The sequence below is a fragment of the Natator depressus genome, chromosome 6, assembly GCF_965152275.1.
Source record: "Natator depressus isolate rNatDep1 chromosome 6, rNatDep2.hap1, whole genome shotgun sequence".
Taxonomy (NCBI): Eukaryota; Metazoa; Chordata; order Testudines; family Cheloniidae; genus Natator; species Natator depressus.
This window is the reverse complement of record NC_134239.1, coordinates 75,777,365-75,792,931: the sequence shown is the minus strand read 5'-3', so window position 1 is coordinate 75,792,931 and position 15,567 is coordinate 75,777,365. Positions and strand designations below refer to the sequence as shown.

Below are 15,567 nucleotides of genomic sequence, written 5' to 3'. Positions count from 1 at the left end.
GACGGTTAAAAGCAGCATTTTTCTTCTGCATAGTAAAGTTTCAAAGTTGTATTAACAAAAAGAAAAGGAGTACTTGTGGCACCTTAGAGACTAACCAATTTATTTGAGCATAAGCTTTCATGAGCTACAGCTCACTTCATCGGATGCTGTAGCTCACGAAAGCTTATGCTCAAATAAATTGGTTAGTCTCTAAGGTGCCACAAGTACTCCTTTTCTTTTTACAAATACAGACTAACACGGCTGCTACTCTGAAAGTTGTATTAAGTTAATGTTCAGTTGTAAACTTTTAAAAGAACAACTATAACAGTTTGTTCAGAGTTACAAATATTTCAGAGTTACAAACAACCTCCATTCCCGAGCTGTTTGTAACTCTGAGGTTCTACTGTATTATATACTGTAGCAATACTGTTGTAATGTTTTAATTTCCCTTGGTTTTCTGGTCCTTCGACTGCTTCAGTGAATCTTGAAATGACTAAATAAAAAGAACACCAATTTTTAAATAGACCTCATTTCAAAATGGCTTGTGTGGTTTCAGCTATTACACCTGCCTCAAAATCCACTGGAAATGTCTGTGGTTTTTTAGCTGCTCTTTGCTATTTTTTCTCCTCCTTGTTCCTGTGTGAAAGACCTGCACCACAAGGGAAACTGAGTCACTATCTGACTATAATACATCAGAAATGGTGAGCACGACATGCTGTCAATTGCACAAAGTATACATACTGCAAAAAATAAATGAAACCACGTTTTCTTCTCTAATCTCTTGCTGACATAGAAACCTTAGGGATTACATGTAACAGCAATAAGTCAAACAGAAATGTGACTTTTAAGTGGATAGTGTCCCTTTAAGCATGCAGGTGAATGAAACACTTTGTATTTTTATAAAGGATCAAACGGATGACGGGAGCATGGGTTATGAAAATTATGCAGAAGATCCAATTTGTGGCCCCAAAGAGGCCCTTCTATGGTGGCTGAGCTGCTGTAGAAAGGCCACAAAGCCAGCTCAGCCTTGGCAAAAATGCAGGAATAGGAGACAAAGGAGTGCTTTACACTCTAGCTTCTAGACGGCAAAGCATCCCATTGGTGGCCATGAGCAGCTGCCATAGGTTAGAGTAGACCTCGGTCTAACCTACAGTAGATACCATGTTGGCCCCTGGACCAACACAGAATCACCTTTGCCCTCCCAGCAGCAACTTCTGTACACGTTGTGCAGGGCTCAACAGAGAAGTTGGCCCATAGGGCATCCAAGTATAGGTGCTTGGCTCTGATTTTTATCTCATTTGCACCACCTTTACATCAGTGTAATTCCATTTCATTTAGTGGAATCACTCCTTATTTATACTGGTGTGAGTGGAGTAGTAAGGGTGGTAGAATTTAGCCCAATGAAAAGGTGAAATTACAAATGAGAAATAATAATAAAACTGCATTTCCAGGATATCTGTCCCTTGCATCTCTGATTCTCAAACACTTTACAAACAAGGCTATGAAGGCCTCATAACCTTCATAGCAGGAAGATATCATTACATATGTTTTTCAGAAAATATTACTGTGGCTCCCACTCCCAAATGTTTTTAATATTATGCTGGAGGTTGGGTGGCTCCCAGCAAGCATGTCTTTAATCTGTGGGCAGTCACAGATCTCACTGGAGCTGTTGGGCATGATAACTACCTCCCATTCAGGCTAAATGAGGGAACAGGTAAATGCTCTGTTGTTTAGTAATAATTGAAACAGTGGAAGCCACTGCCCAAAGACTACACTGAACACAAACGTGAGGGCTAGGGATTGATTTTGATTGCAGAAATGTGTGTCAGAAGCAGTAAAGAAGTAGCCAGAAAGCAAGTAGAAAATCAGGAGATAGCAAGAGAAGGACGTGTAGTGTGGCCCTAAGAGAAAACCAAGAAAGAGTGTTTTTGGATAGAGGGCTGGACGCAAGTTTGGAAATGGAAACTGTGTCCTGTTGTTTGATCTTACTGTGTTCAAGGAAGCAGGATTCTGTGTACATTCTTTGTAAATAAACTGGATTGCACCAAAGGAATATCAGACTCTCATCCGTTTCTCCTTCCAATGGAGACGACCCGCAAGACACTGAATATTGGCTAACTGCTCGGGCCAAAAAGGGCAACAGTAGTATCAAGCAAAAATATATTATGAGCAATTGATATTGCTGATACTGCAGTTGCATCTATCTGTATCAAGTTTCACTGGAATATTATCCAACACAACTCCACCAACAAGCGAAGATTGCCATAGACTGTATTAATATGCCCACCAGTATCAATGGTATTCTTAAATACCAATGAGTGAGAGTCAAAGTCAAACCTGGTATAACTGGAGCCACTCCACTGAGTTAACTGGAGTTGAACCAAATAACATCAGGTATTCATTTGTCCCTTAGAACCAAATTCTGCTGCCACGTACATCTGTACAAGTTCATTCCATTATCTGCCATTCCTCTTCAGTGCCAATAAACTCTTGATAACCACAAACTGTTAGAGAAATACAATAACAGAAAATGAAGATCTTGCAATGAGTATTTTGCTTGGAGACACCTGTACCAATAAGCCACTTGACCTTGGTTCTAGCACTATAAAAGAAAGATCACTGACAGTTATTATTATAACCATTATTTGCATTGCTGTAACAACTTGAGGACCCAATTAAGGATCAGTGCCCCCAGTCTCTTAGTCACTATATACAGGTATAATGTAAAGATAGTCCCTGCCCCAAAATTGCTTCCTATCTTTCTATAAGTGACTTAAGAGTGATTTTTCCCTTGCTTCCAAATATGCCTATTCCTGAACTGTTAGGACCTACAAAATCAAAAGTTTGTGTATTAGACAAATATAAGGGTGGCTCCAATTCTGCATTCAGATTTTTGTGGGCAGACACTTGCACCATTGACTTCAGTGAGGCTCTATCCAGGCCAAATGTTCTTATTACAAGATAAACATCAATCAATAGTGATGCATTTTTCCAGTACATTGTTAAGATGATCTCTGTACTGTGCATATACAATTACTATTATTATCCTTAAAAAGCCACAACCAACTTGAAATCTGTCTCTTATGCTTCTCTATTCTATGCAAAACATAGGGACTTCACCACTGTCTTCCATATTTGCCAGTCCCCTACTGCAGTCTCAGCTTCTTCCCTTGTCATTTTGATAGCTTTTAATTCTGCTTCTGTTCTTTGTTTCCATGTTATCCTTGGTCTACCTCATTGCCTCTTGCCCTGGGGATTCCAGTCCAATGCCTATCTTGTTATATTATTTGGGTCTTTCTCCATGTATGTCCTAGCCATCTACCTCTTGGCTAGCTTGATTTATTGAAGCATAACATTGAATAATGGACACTTTCTGCAACTTTGATGTAAATCATACTGTTATAATCCTTTCTGACACTGGTACCCATTCTATCAGGCTTTTGGCTGCCCTCCTTTATAGTGTCAGACCCACGCCTTCTCTCTGCATCACTGGCATTCAGTAGCCCAGAATATAGTACTATATGTCCAGCTGACAGTGTTATTTGTCCTGATGTTACCCGTCTCATTTCACATAGGCCTAGTATATCTAGTTTGTTTCAGTCCATTTCTTTTGTTAGTTGGACTGTTTTACCAGGCATATTCCATGAACCAATTTTGGTAATGGATTTAGGATACAGCAAATTCATCAGTGGAGTAGCTTCCTTGTAGGGTGGGCCACTTAGCCTTATCATTTCTCTTCTAGCTCTATTTGAATTGAGTTGAGCTGAATTGGGGTTGTTGAACTGAGCAGCATGGCAGGTTGAAGTATGATCACTTTTTAAAAAACAAGTTAAAATGTTTTTCAGATACTGGCCCAGAATCCCTTTCCTCCCCCTGAAAATCCCCTTGCCAGTTTTTGTGGTTTTACTGTAACATTTTTCTGTTTCTCTCTACAATGTTTTTCACTCTCTTCCGGCTACATAAAGACTCACAAACAACAGGGGAAACTAGCTGAATGACTGTGCAGGGGAAATACTGAAACTGGGTGCACACAAAATGCTGTCAAATACCAAACAATTGAAAATAGAGAAAAATATATTGTTTCCTCATCTCTTTCAATTATGATAATCTTAGGTATTTAACATTATTAGATACAAATTAGCTGATGCTGTTTCTTTGGATGCACAGTGCACTTTAATACTGCAGTGCTCGGTATTATATGTTGAAATAAAAGATTTCTGCAAATGAACTGAATCTATAGAGCTCAATAAATTTGCTGTAAAACATATTAAGATTGATTATCTCAATCTCCTCTCTCTCCTTATATATCCAGTCTTTTTGGTCTTGTTTTATACATTTAAATTTTTTTCTGGGGGGGGGTAATTATTAGATAGTATAACACAATACCAGTTCTACTGTATAGCTATGAGTCACTAAGTATCCCCATAGTTGATGGTGTCTGAATTTGACAGCTTGATCCACCTCCTTGCATCTGCTGTAGCTTCTATATCAGAAGCAGGGAGGTAAGGCTCGCTTAACAGGAAACACAATAGGAAGAGAGTAACGGGGGGGGGGAAATATATGCATGTATGAAGACAAATAAACACAACCCAGGAAAAGCACAACACTTTTGGTGACCCTCCAAAATATAGTTTTGGTATGAAGCATCCCATCAGTCTACCATTTAAAATGGGCTCATCACACAATGCACATTTTGGGATTCATGAACTAAAAAAAAAAAAAAAAAAAGCAATGCAAGCAACCTAAATTTCATGCACAAGTCATATTTATAGTAAGATGGGGCACACTGCTCCTATGGACTGCCAGTAACTGAAAATTGGTACTATCCATTACAGAGGTTCCTTAGTGGATAAACAACTGGTATGGGTCTGAGGCTGAAAAGGAAGAGGAGAATGACACAAAATAGTTAGCATTCACTTTGCCACCTGCAAATTTGCTCTTGGAACAGAATGGCTGCCATGACCAGATGTCCCGATTTTATAGGGACAGTCCCGATATTTGGGACTTTGTCTTATATAGATGCCTATTACCCCCCACCCCCGTCCCGATTTTTCACCCTTGCTATGTGGTCACCTCAGAGGTGGCTGCATTTCAACAATAGGGAAACATTTCATTTTATTAAGCACTTTGAGCTCCTCTGGATAAGGAGCATTCTATGAACATTGACTTCCATTAAAAAAGGTTTTTTAAAAATGTATTTAAAAGCAAATGGGGTTGGGAGGTTTTTTTTGGTGGACTGTTTTCTTGATAGCTGGATATGTCAAGAGGTCACCAATTTGCTCAAGCAAGCTACCTCATACTAATTACAAAAAAAAAGGCTAATTTGCAGAGGGCAAGATTTGTAAGGGAGGGAGCAAATAGAGCTTTTTGGTTAGCAAGTAAGTGTTTGTGAGAGTAAAACTATATTTCTGGTCTAACTTCTGTGAAGAAGGAAGCTGTTGTTAATACACAGTGGGGTTTAGGGAGGTTTGTAAGTATGCCCAGTTGTGAAACCTAATGTGGGATAACATCCTAACATGAACTCATGGAGGAAATTACATAGGAACAGCTCTTTAACCTGTGTTTCATGATTCAATATTTCTTATGAGAGCAATTTACTATACAAGAATTGAGAACACCAAGTCCATGTAGGATCGAGGTAAATTTGGGTCTAAAATATGGGCTGTTCCTCATAATGAGGTATGGGTTTGGGTGCGGCAGACGTTTGGGTGGCTGTGTTTGAAATTAGCTCTGTGGCTGAACTGTACGGGAAGAGAGTATGCAGGAGTTTTTCTTCATGTTATATGTAAAGTACAAAATACTTGAATCTAGTGACTCAGTGTCTGCTTTGTATTTTAGGAATGGTTTTGTTGTGTTTAGTCTTCTTTACTTGAAAAAGCCTTGGGTATAAGGCTTTCATGACAGGGCTCCAGTCCCCTACTGCATAGGCTGCAGTATGCAACATGTTCTAATGGAAGACAAAAGCAACTGCAAGATGGCGCCTCACCTCACATTCCCCTAGCCTCCTTGAGCCATCTGGGCTTGTATCAGCAGGATGGCTCAGACGCTTTCCATGCAATTATCTCCATCAAAGTCCATGCCCCTCAAAACAGCAAGAGCAGGATTTTTCCTCTTAGGCCCAGTCCTCCAAGATATTAAACACCTTCTGTGAGTTGCTGAATAGCAGCTCACCTCACAGTGTCAAGCCCTTTCTTAGGCTAAATTTTGACTGTGTTGAGCAGAGACGTCTTTCACATAACACAAGCACCTTCCATCTCCCCCAGTTAGAAATGAGATCCTGTGCTATTTCTGACTGAGAAATATTCAGCATAAATCTTTAGAGGTAATAAACATTCTTGCAGGATCTCTCAGTTAAAAATCTGCAAGAATACTGGCATTACATTGGTGACACTTTAGGCCAAATTCTGCCCTATCGTCGACTATACCAAAGCAATAAAGTCCATGGGCTACAGAAAGGGAAACTGGGCAAAATTTGGGCCTTACTGTTTCATATTTAGAAACAAGCCCAAGCAGGATTGTTTCAGACAGTGATGCCAAACCAGCAGCTGCAAGAGGTCTTCAGGTCAGGAGGACATGCTCCCTGTTGCAGTGCTATGTATGTATTGAATATTGCCACCACAATGCTCTTCCTTCCACCCTTTTTTACATGCTGGGCAGCATAGCAACACAGGAGCATTGAGGCAATTTTTGTCTCTTCGGGTACCCTTTTATCACCACAGGGCCTGGCCAATTCCTAAAGGCTTTTTAGGAGCTGGTAGGGATGGTTGTGTCAGAAAGAAAGATGGATGCTGGAAACTGGGAGGTGGGGCCAGGTCAATACTCTTCCCCAGACTCATCCTGCTACTGGTTTTCAGCTGCTCCCTTGGCTTGGAGACAACCAGAGAGAAAGCACTTGGCTGAAAGACCACGGGCAGAAAAGGGGTATGCAGGCTAGTAAATTTATCAGCCATCTAAGAGAAGGTGAGGCCCACCAGCTTTCAACAGGGATACCAGGAGAGGGTGAGGGAGGTGGGAATTATCTTATTCCCGAGTTGAAGGGGGGTAGAAATCTTGCTTAGATGGAAAAGGAAAGCAGGAAAGGTACACTATCCTTCAGTCTGAACCTTCGTACTAAGTACAAGTGTCTATAGTGTTCACAGATGGTTTTAATTAAAGAATGCAGATGTTCTGTTCAGCTTCTTGTCATAATAAACTATATGTATTTTTAAAAGCATCTTTCAATTGCATTTGGCATTTCTGAGCCTACTGTGGTAGGTAGCCACTTTGCTGAAATGTGATGTCAGAGTCCAGTGTAAGAGACACAATCAGTGTGGATAAAACAAAAACTAGCCTGAACTTTGAATCCTATTTGAATTCTGAATGAAGGGTCAAAAAAAGTGCTATTAACTATGGCCTCTGTTATGCAGGTTAGACTAGATTATCACTATGGTCCCTTCTGGCCTTAGAATCTATGGAATTCTAAAAATGTATTATTCGTTTTGATGGATGCAAATACAATGGGTGCACTTTTAGAAAATAAGTGGATACAAATTTTTCAGGTACCTCACAATTTTACAGCACCAGTTAGTGCAAATGAACAAAAATTAAGGCTTGAAGCAAATTGGGTTACATAGGGTCAGAGTACCATAAAACAATTATCAGTTGCAGTGTAGGAGCCTTAAATATTTTAAAATAATAAACACCATAGGAACTTATCCAAAGTTTCCCTAAGCTCAAGGATGTTCACTTCTGAGGGTCTGGTTTGGGCCAGTCCTGAAATTTTGATCCTGGAAGTCTACAGAGTTTGGAACTTGGGTTTTTAATCAGACTACTCCCTTCAATAAACCTTGAAGTTTTCCTTCTGATGTTTAAACAAATAAAGCAGGCTGGAAACTGGTTTCCAATCCCCTATTTACAGGCTATTGCACCAGGCTCTCAGACAGTATAGTGAGTGATTGCCGTTCTCAATATAGCCACCCCAGCAAGGAGTTCAGAAATGAATAATAGCTGTTCTCCCCCCACAGTTACAGGAAGCAGACTTTTCCCAGCAGGACACATTACCTTTTGCTGATATCATGACCCCACTTGACACAGCAGAGATCTAAAGACAATATTGAGGAGCGTGAGGTCTAGAATAAATAGTTGATTTGCTTCTCCCTCTTGACATCATTATGTTCGCCCAGAATGTCCTAGCCACTGACATTTTGGCTTCTATTCAGTTCCTGAATAAAGCATGTGGCACCAGCAATTCTGTCATAGATTGTGCTTTGTGCATACATTGAAAATTTTATATAGCTGTCTTGCAAAAAAAGGATGTGGTTGCCAACATTTAGCTGCCTCAAGAGACATAATGGGGCTTCTAACCTAGCCATTGGGAAATGGTACATAATATCTCTCATCTGGTAGTATACCCCAGAGAATCAAATTATTCAGGAAGAAGAAAGAGAGGAGAGAAAAACAAGCAGCCAAGGATTCTGAATACTACTACAGCTGCAAGAAATGAGCAGAAGATATACAAGAAGGAGGGACCAGCTAGAGAGTTTTGAGAGTAATAAATGCATTAAATCTAAACACACACACATACACAGAGGATCAAAAATCTACCTGATATATATCCTAAGCAACCCCAGTCACTTCATCAGGGTTTCATGGAATACAGTATAAATCAGCTCAGAATTTGGCCATTAAAGACACCAGTATACAGAGGCTGTGAACTAAAAAGGGACTACTGCAAAACATCTTGTTTTATTTGGAAAGTGAGGGACTAACAGTGCTAGCTGAAAGCCAATTTTATTGCAGGCAGGTGCTGTGCAGCTCCCCAATTCCCATCAGTCTAATGATCACCTCAATCCACATCTACATCCTCCGCTGTTCTAGTTGTGGGTCAGAATGTCAATTTTGCTGAGCCAGGTAGTGTTTTTTGTTATGTAAGCAGATGTTCACTAGTGACTAGGAAGATATCCAAAACTTGCTTTCATTTGGAATAGGTGGGCAGGGTGTCCCCCAGCGTATGCACTTTTCAAACACTGGTGGCTGTTTTGGATATAAAACCACAATCTCTTTTAAAAAAAGATTAATAGTTTTGTTGGAAAGTTTGTGATTGATCTGCTCCTATGGAACTAGATAGAAGTTTTGCCACTTATTTCAGTGGAGGCAGCACTGGATTCTTAATTTGTATTTTCACCAGCTCCTCGCTCCACTTCCTGATTTAAATCAAGTGCTGGGAATCACCTGTGGATGTCATAGAGGGCAAGGGTAAATCCAGCATCCCAGGCTCCTTCTCTGAAAGTCCAAAATACCCCAGCTGGGAGGTAGTGGGACTTCTGCTGCTATTGTGAATCAGGCAGAATAGGCAAATCAGCCAGTCAATGTAAATAAGAAGGGGAAGTTACAGCAGTGAAAGCAAGAAAGAGGCTTCCTCTGAGTGTGGCAAGGCAGCAACATCATGCAAGTCTCACTGCTCCAGTCCTCCATATATGTGAAGCAAAGAACAAAGTGGATTAGTCATTTAGCAGTGTTCCAAGAAGGGGGTTTTCCTCCTTTCTCAATGCTGTCTGAGACAGGCCAGGCCAGGCCCATCAAGAAAAATGTGGGGCCCCCATACATCATGTTCACAGGGGCCCCACCTCTTCCCATTCACTTTGTTTATACAGACTTCAGATGTTGGGGGGGGGAGCCTGAGCTCAGGGCCCGAGTACAGTTGTCCCCCTTTTCCCCAATCTCTTCAACCCTGCTTATAGAAGCAAATGTTCAGCTTGACAGCCCCCTCCTGGCTGGCTTTGCTGCTCTTTCTCACTAAAGTGAACACCCTCATCCCTAGCTGGAGGATTCCGCCCCCCGTGATTACCAATCAACAGCAGGTGTCTATTCCTCCCTCCTCATACAAGAATGTGATGGGGGGCGGTTGCTATTACTCAGTACTCTATTGCTATTACTCAATATCTGCCATCATCTGCCCTAGCTTCTGTTATAAACAGATCCCACTCCTGTCTCAAACCAAAAAGTGGGAAAATACATATTAGTCCCTGATTTGCATGTGGAGGCTCTATTTTTTTGGGAAGCTCAAGTAATTATGGATGCAAATAGCAGTGCTTAAATGCCTCAGTGCCTGATTGTGCTGGCATTTGAAAAATTCTTGTAACTCCTGATTATTTTTATTATTTATTATCCTGTTATTTTTTTTCTTTTTGGTTTTTATGAGGCCTGGAGGGGGAAGTACTGAAACACTTCAGGGAAGGAGGAGGCCTATTAAGGGAGGAACAAGGACCATGAAAGCCTGCTCTTATGAGCTTTCCAATTTGATTTTTACACCAAGGAGGAGAATCCTCTGCCACAATCATAGGTCTAGGGAAAAGAGCACCCATGGCTGCAACCTCTTAAGCCAACAAAGGAAGAAAGGGAATTCATTCCGAGGCAGAAAAAAAGAAGACAAAAACAATCACAATATTATTTCTTAGTCAGGTTTCTCTTGTTTTTTTATCAGTTCTCTGCTCAAGCCAATTCCCACTGAAACCAATATGTGTTGGCATAATGACCCAAAAACAGCTGATTTAAAACCTGAGTAAGGAGCTCAGGATTTGCCCACATAATAATAATGCTTGGCACTTGTCGATCCAGATGATAAAGCTGAGAAAATGTTGTTATCCCCTGCAACAGGGTGTATAAATCCTGCACTGACAAGGAAGAAGCTTGGGAGGTTCTGTGTCTTAAGGTAGCTCTGCCGAGTCGTGCATCGTAGGAGGACTTGAAAAGAAGGAAGTTTCAGACTGCAAGGAGGCAGCACAGAAGGTGGCAGAGAAGAAGTCTGCAGTTTCTCTCCCTGCGGTAAGGGAGAAGGAAGGGTAGGTACGAACCCATGAGGAAGGGTTTACCTAGTAGGCCTAAGAGAGAGGGGTCTGACTAGGAAGGTTGATGAAGGAGGAGCTTAAAGAAGCATGGTAGAAAGTAGTCTAGGGAAGATAGTAGTAGGGTTGGTGAAGGCCCAGGCCTTAACTGCTTGCTGTAGGGCCCTGGACTGGAATCTAGAATAAAGGGCGGGCCTGGGTTCCCCTGCCATCCACTGCAAAGTGGTATTGCTATGGGCAGTGAATGGGAATCCTGCCTGGGTCTTTGCAGGAATGATGTAGTCAGGGCAGCTGACTGAGGGCTGCCTGAAGGGAAAACCACTGTGAGACCTGGCCGGAGATTTGAGTCCCGAAGCAGCCATACTGTGACTCCATGAGTGGGAGGAGAGCTGCAATGAGGGAAGATCAGAAAGGGGGCACTGAACCAGGCAGAGCTAATTGACTGAAGGAAGCATCACTCTGTGGTGAGTGGAGTATCCTGTGCCATTAGGGTTTCAGATAGAATTGTACTCAGAAGAGTTTTTAGCACACTAGCTCTATCAGAGCTACTGCTAGTGTGCCTTCCTGAGCTGGAAATTACACCTCCAGCTCTTGTTTAGATGTACCCCAAGTTAGGTGCCTATTGTCAGACATGCAAGTTTGAAATCAGTGTCTTAGTGTCTGTTACTTTGATTTATTGCAAAACACAGAAAATATACTCAAGGTGTAGTGATAAAATCATAAGGCCATCTTGAATGCCTCTAAAGGACAACTGGGCGTCCATCTTGTAAGCCCTTCTTGTCCTCTCCTAGCTGTGGTTTGGAGCTTTTTCTGTTTTGGCGGGAAATGACAGTAGCTGTCAATCACCTAATCTGCCTAGTGACCAAAAGTCTATACAAGGCAGTGTTCAAATCAGATCAGGGCTGCCCATCTGAGTGGTAGTGTCTGGTTGAGACAAACTCGGTAATTGAGTGCAGGCCATTCACCCCGCAAGGGTTACTTGTCATACTTACCTACACACACCTGATCCACCTGTATAGGATTGACTCACCACACGCACGATGACGCAGGATAGGGAGTCGGAGGGTTTTAGCAACTTACCTGAAGAAGCACTCATCTGATCGTGTTCCGGGTTCCCTGGTTCCATCTGAGGGATCCAGCAGTCCCGCTGTGCTGTGCTATCCTAAGGAGAAGACATCAGTGAATCAAGCTGCCAGGAATGGTACTGTAACCATCACTTGGTTGTATTCACAGTTCCCTTATTGGTACAGCCTGCCTTATTTTGTAATTTGCCTGATCGTTAACTGTTTACCTTGTTTATCCTGGGAGTTCTTGCCACCCCCTTTAATAAATTCTGTTGTACCTTTATTGGTTTGGGTTTTATGTAAAGATTACAAGCCCCCGGTGGTAGATACGAGTAGGAGACGAACCTGAGACTGAAAGATCTGGGCCACTTTTAATTTCAGCTCCTATTTCAGTCAACAAAGGGAGGCCTAATTGAGAGCTACATGCCATAAAGTTCTTCAGTGCACCTTATCACTGCCCTGATCTTTAACATGGTTGCATCCCACAGAAACTGCATGCGTCTGCAAACAGCACTCCATCATGCCTGGACTGGGAAGGCTAAGAGTCTACTTTATTTTTGACCACCCTTCAGAAGCATTCCCCCCAGAACATGATGGGGTAACATTAAAGAATTTTGGCAGAAAGTAGGATATGCCTCCTCAGGGTGATACTTCTAAGTATACTCCTGGGAAGTTGCAGACCCAAAGGGAAGCTTTTCTGTGTTTAGTTAACTTTGGATTTCTGTTTCTTGATATATCAAGACTGAAGCTCTCATCTGCACCCCTTTCCTGAGTCAGTCTCCAGCCTGGAGACGAATCAAATGCAGCAGAGGAAGTCAGAGCTTCCTTTATTTAAAAAAAAAAAAAAAGAAAAAAAAAGGCAGCATAATTTGGAGCAGTAAATGTAGCCTTTCTTGGGTCATTCTTCTGCATGATGCCATTTTAAATGTTTTCTGTGGAGTTGCTCTAAAGTGGCAGCTATATATATATATATATGCTAATGAATAAGTCAGTTAACAAACTGCACATGAGAATTTGTGCACAGACCTCAAAAAAGGGAGAACAAGGATTGCTTTTTACACATCTGGCAGTCATTTATTCATTATAGAACTGTTCATCTGAAAATGTTGCATAATAGATTTACAGGACCAGATTCATCCCTTATGTAAGTCCATTGATGTCAATGCAGTTACACCAGGGATGAATTTCTCACATGGTGTGTAAACACTTTTCTTGAAAGACAGAGAGAGGAAACAGTTTAATATGAAGGGTTCTCCTCTCTCCACCCCCCACCCTCCTTAAAACAGCTGGCAGCTGGTTAAGACTGGCTTACTGGCCAAGAGAAAGTAGAGAGATGGGCTATGAAAAAGAACAAGGATAGGGAACGTTGCTGAGAGGAAAGTGGGAGTGCCTTGGTGTTCCCACTCAGATAGAGAGGGTAATCTTCATAAAAAAAATAGAATCTCTCTTTTCTAGGTGACAAGTAGGAAGAAATTGTGTTAGGCATCAAGAACAGAAGCAGATTATCATCCATTGTAGCCATTTCCAGACTAATATGAATCCTGTCTCCTGATCTGCTGATGCAAGTTAGTCTCTCAACTGAGATTTCACTAAGGTACATGTGGGCAATTGAACAGCACAGTATATGTTTGTTTGTCATAGGGGGATCATTACCAGGGTTATCAGTATGACCATCACATAGTATAGGCAGAGGCTTTTGTTTCTCTGTTGGGCTGAGATTCTGTTTTCAATTGCAGAGATCTACCCAGTAACTGGGTTTGCAGTGCTAGTTTGAGTGACTGCAGTAATAATCACTCTTAATACTGGTTCACTGTTAAATCATGTTACATAACTGAAACTATGTTCTTTCCCTATCCATTTTAGGTAATATTGTGTGTGCCTGGACTCTGTCACTGACTTGCTGTGTATCTTGGGGTGACACTAAACCCTTCTGTGTTTCAATTTCCCCATTTGTACCATAGGGCTAACCATATTTACCTAACCACTGTATCTCACCAGGGTGAAGGTAGGATGAATTAGTAAATATTGGTTTGTTTGCAGTGAAAACATATAGTGTTGACATCTAGTTTAGTTAGTGTGTAGGAAGGCTCAGGAGCTTCTCAACTGCCTGTACAGGATTTTCTCATCTACTCATAACGGGGAGTGTTCCTGTTTCATGGTTGCTTCGTTAATTCAGCTCAGTTACATCTCAGCCAGTTCCTGCCTTAGCCCCCCTCCCCCACAACACTACAAAGCGTATGTCTATGCTGCAGTTGTAGCCCATGCTCCTACGTGTATTTTTTTTTCCCAAATCCTACTGCTGTATATACACACCACACTCAAACATTTTCCTTTTTTAAAGGTTTGAACCTGTGCTTACTTGCACAGCTGGGGGCGGGGGGGGTTAAAGCCTGAGCTTGGAGACTGGAGACCAGAGGTTGGAATCTAGGCTGGAATCAGGAGGCAGGGTCAGAGTCAAACCAGGGTTGGAAGCCAGAGTTTAGAAAGCCAGGTGTGGTCTGAAGTCACAGCAGGCCAGGGGTGTAGAATCCAGGCCCACCCAAATCTGAGCCAGGGTGTAGTGCTGCCACAGCGGCCTGGAGCATCACTCAGGCACCTGAAATCCAGGATGGAGCTATGTGCCTGCCCTTCAAAAAGCTACGCTCCAGCAGCTCTGCCTTGCCATTTTCTGCACCACACCATGCACGTGCCCAGCTCAGCAGGTGAAGCCCTGTGTCTGGGGGCACCAGGGGTAGGAAGAGGGCACAGCACCAGGGGAGAAGCTGAGCTAACTGTCTGTCATTGCCCGTCCACCCAAAAGTCAGGGCCCACCCAAATTTCCACTCATAGCTACGCCACTGCAGCAGGCCACAAGTCCATGTGGTAGCCCAGACAACTCCCCGGAGTACCCTTCAGGATTACATTCCGCACTTGGCCAATCAGAGGTCCACAGAGTGCTGTCATTCTTGACCCTTTGGGGGGTACTTCCCGCAGCACCTGATCTCCACGGTGCTCCTTGGATGTTGTTCTGCCTGCCCTCCCCGTGGCAATCTGGGAATATCAGCTGTCCCAGGCTCTGCCATCTCAGTTTCCAGTCCCAGAGATGCTTACAGCTAAGGTTTTGCTATGGGTAGGCTCATATTCTGGCTAGATTATCTTAAATGCTCAGACCTGGGCACCAATTCCCCAGACTAACCATGCAATGTAGACATGCTGTCGGAAATCAGGGCCTGTAGCAGAGCCAGTCTGCGGGCAACCTAATGAACACAGCTGGCCTGTAGTAGACTGCCTGATTGGTGGAAAGGTCAGCAGGCCAGCAGCAGCAGTTCAGTGGCTGATCAAAGCATTTATACCCTGCCTTGCCTCACTCCAGGTAACTCACCCTTGACTCTGACATCTGGGCTCATATTCCTGACAGCTGACTCCTGCTCCAGCCAATAGGCACATCCACCCATGTCCCAGTCTTCGACAGTTTGAGCAGCCCTAAAAACACAAACAATAAGGGAACTAGAGCTGATATGGCAAGCATGGATCCTACAAAGGCCAATATCTCTGACTGAGATAGTGGGAGCCCTACAGAATCTACAGGCCCAGAATGGCTGAAGCCACTTCATCTTCAGTTCTGATCCCTGCACTCCATTACCCTAAGCTCCCATTGCTTGACAAGTTGAATGGTGATCGTGACAAATTTTGTGGGTTCCTAAACCAGTGTTGGTTCCTAC

The 15,567-nt window shown here is 42.6% G+C and overlaps 1 long non-coding RNA gene across 1 annotated transcript; it reads left to right on the top strand.

Moving 5' to 3' along the window:
• Nucleotides 1-11,801: 11,801 nt before the first annotated feature.
• On the top strand, nt 11,802-15,357 carry LOC141990110 (uncharacterized). The gene is made up of 3 exons (XR_012640080.1): nt 11,802-12,003; nt 13,322-13,460; nt 15,219-15,357. It is a non-coding gene; the product is annotated as an uncharacterized LOC141990110 (long non-coding RNA).
• The last annotated feature ends 210 nt before the right edge of the window (nt 15,358-15,567 follow it).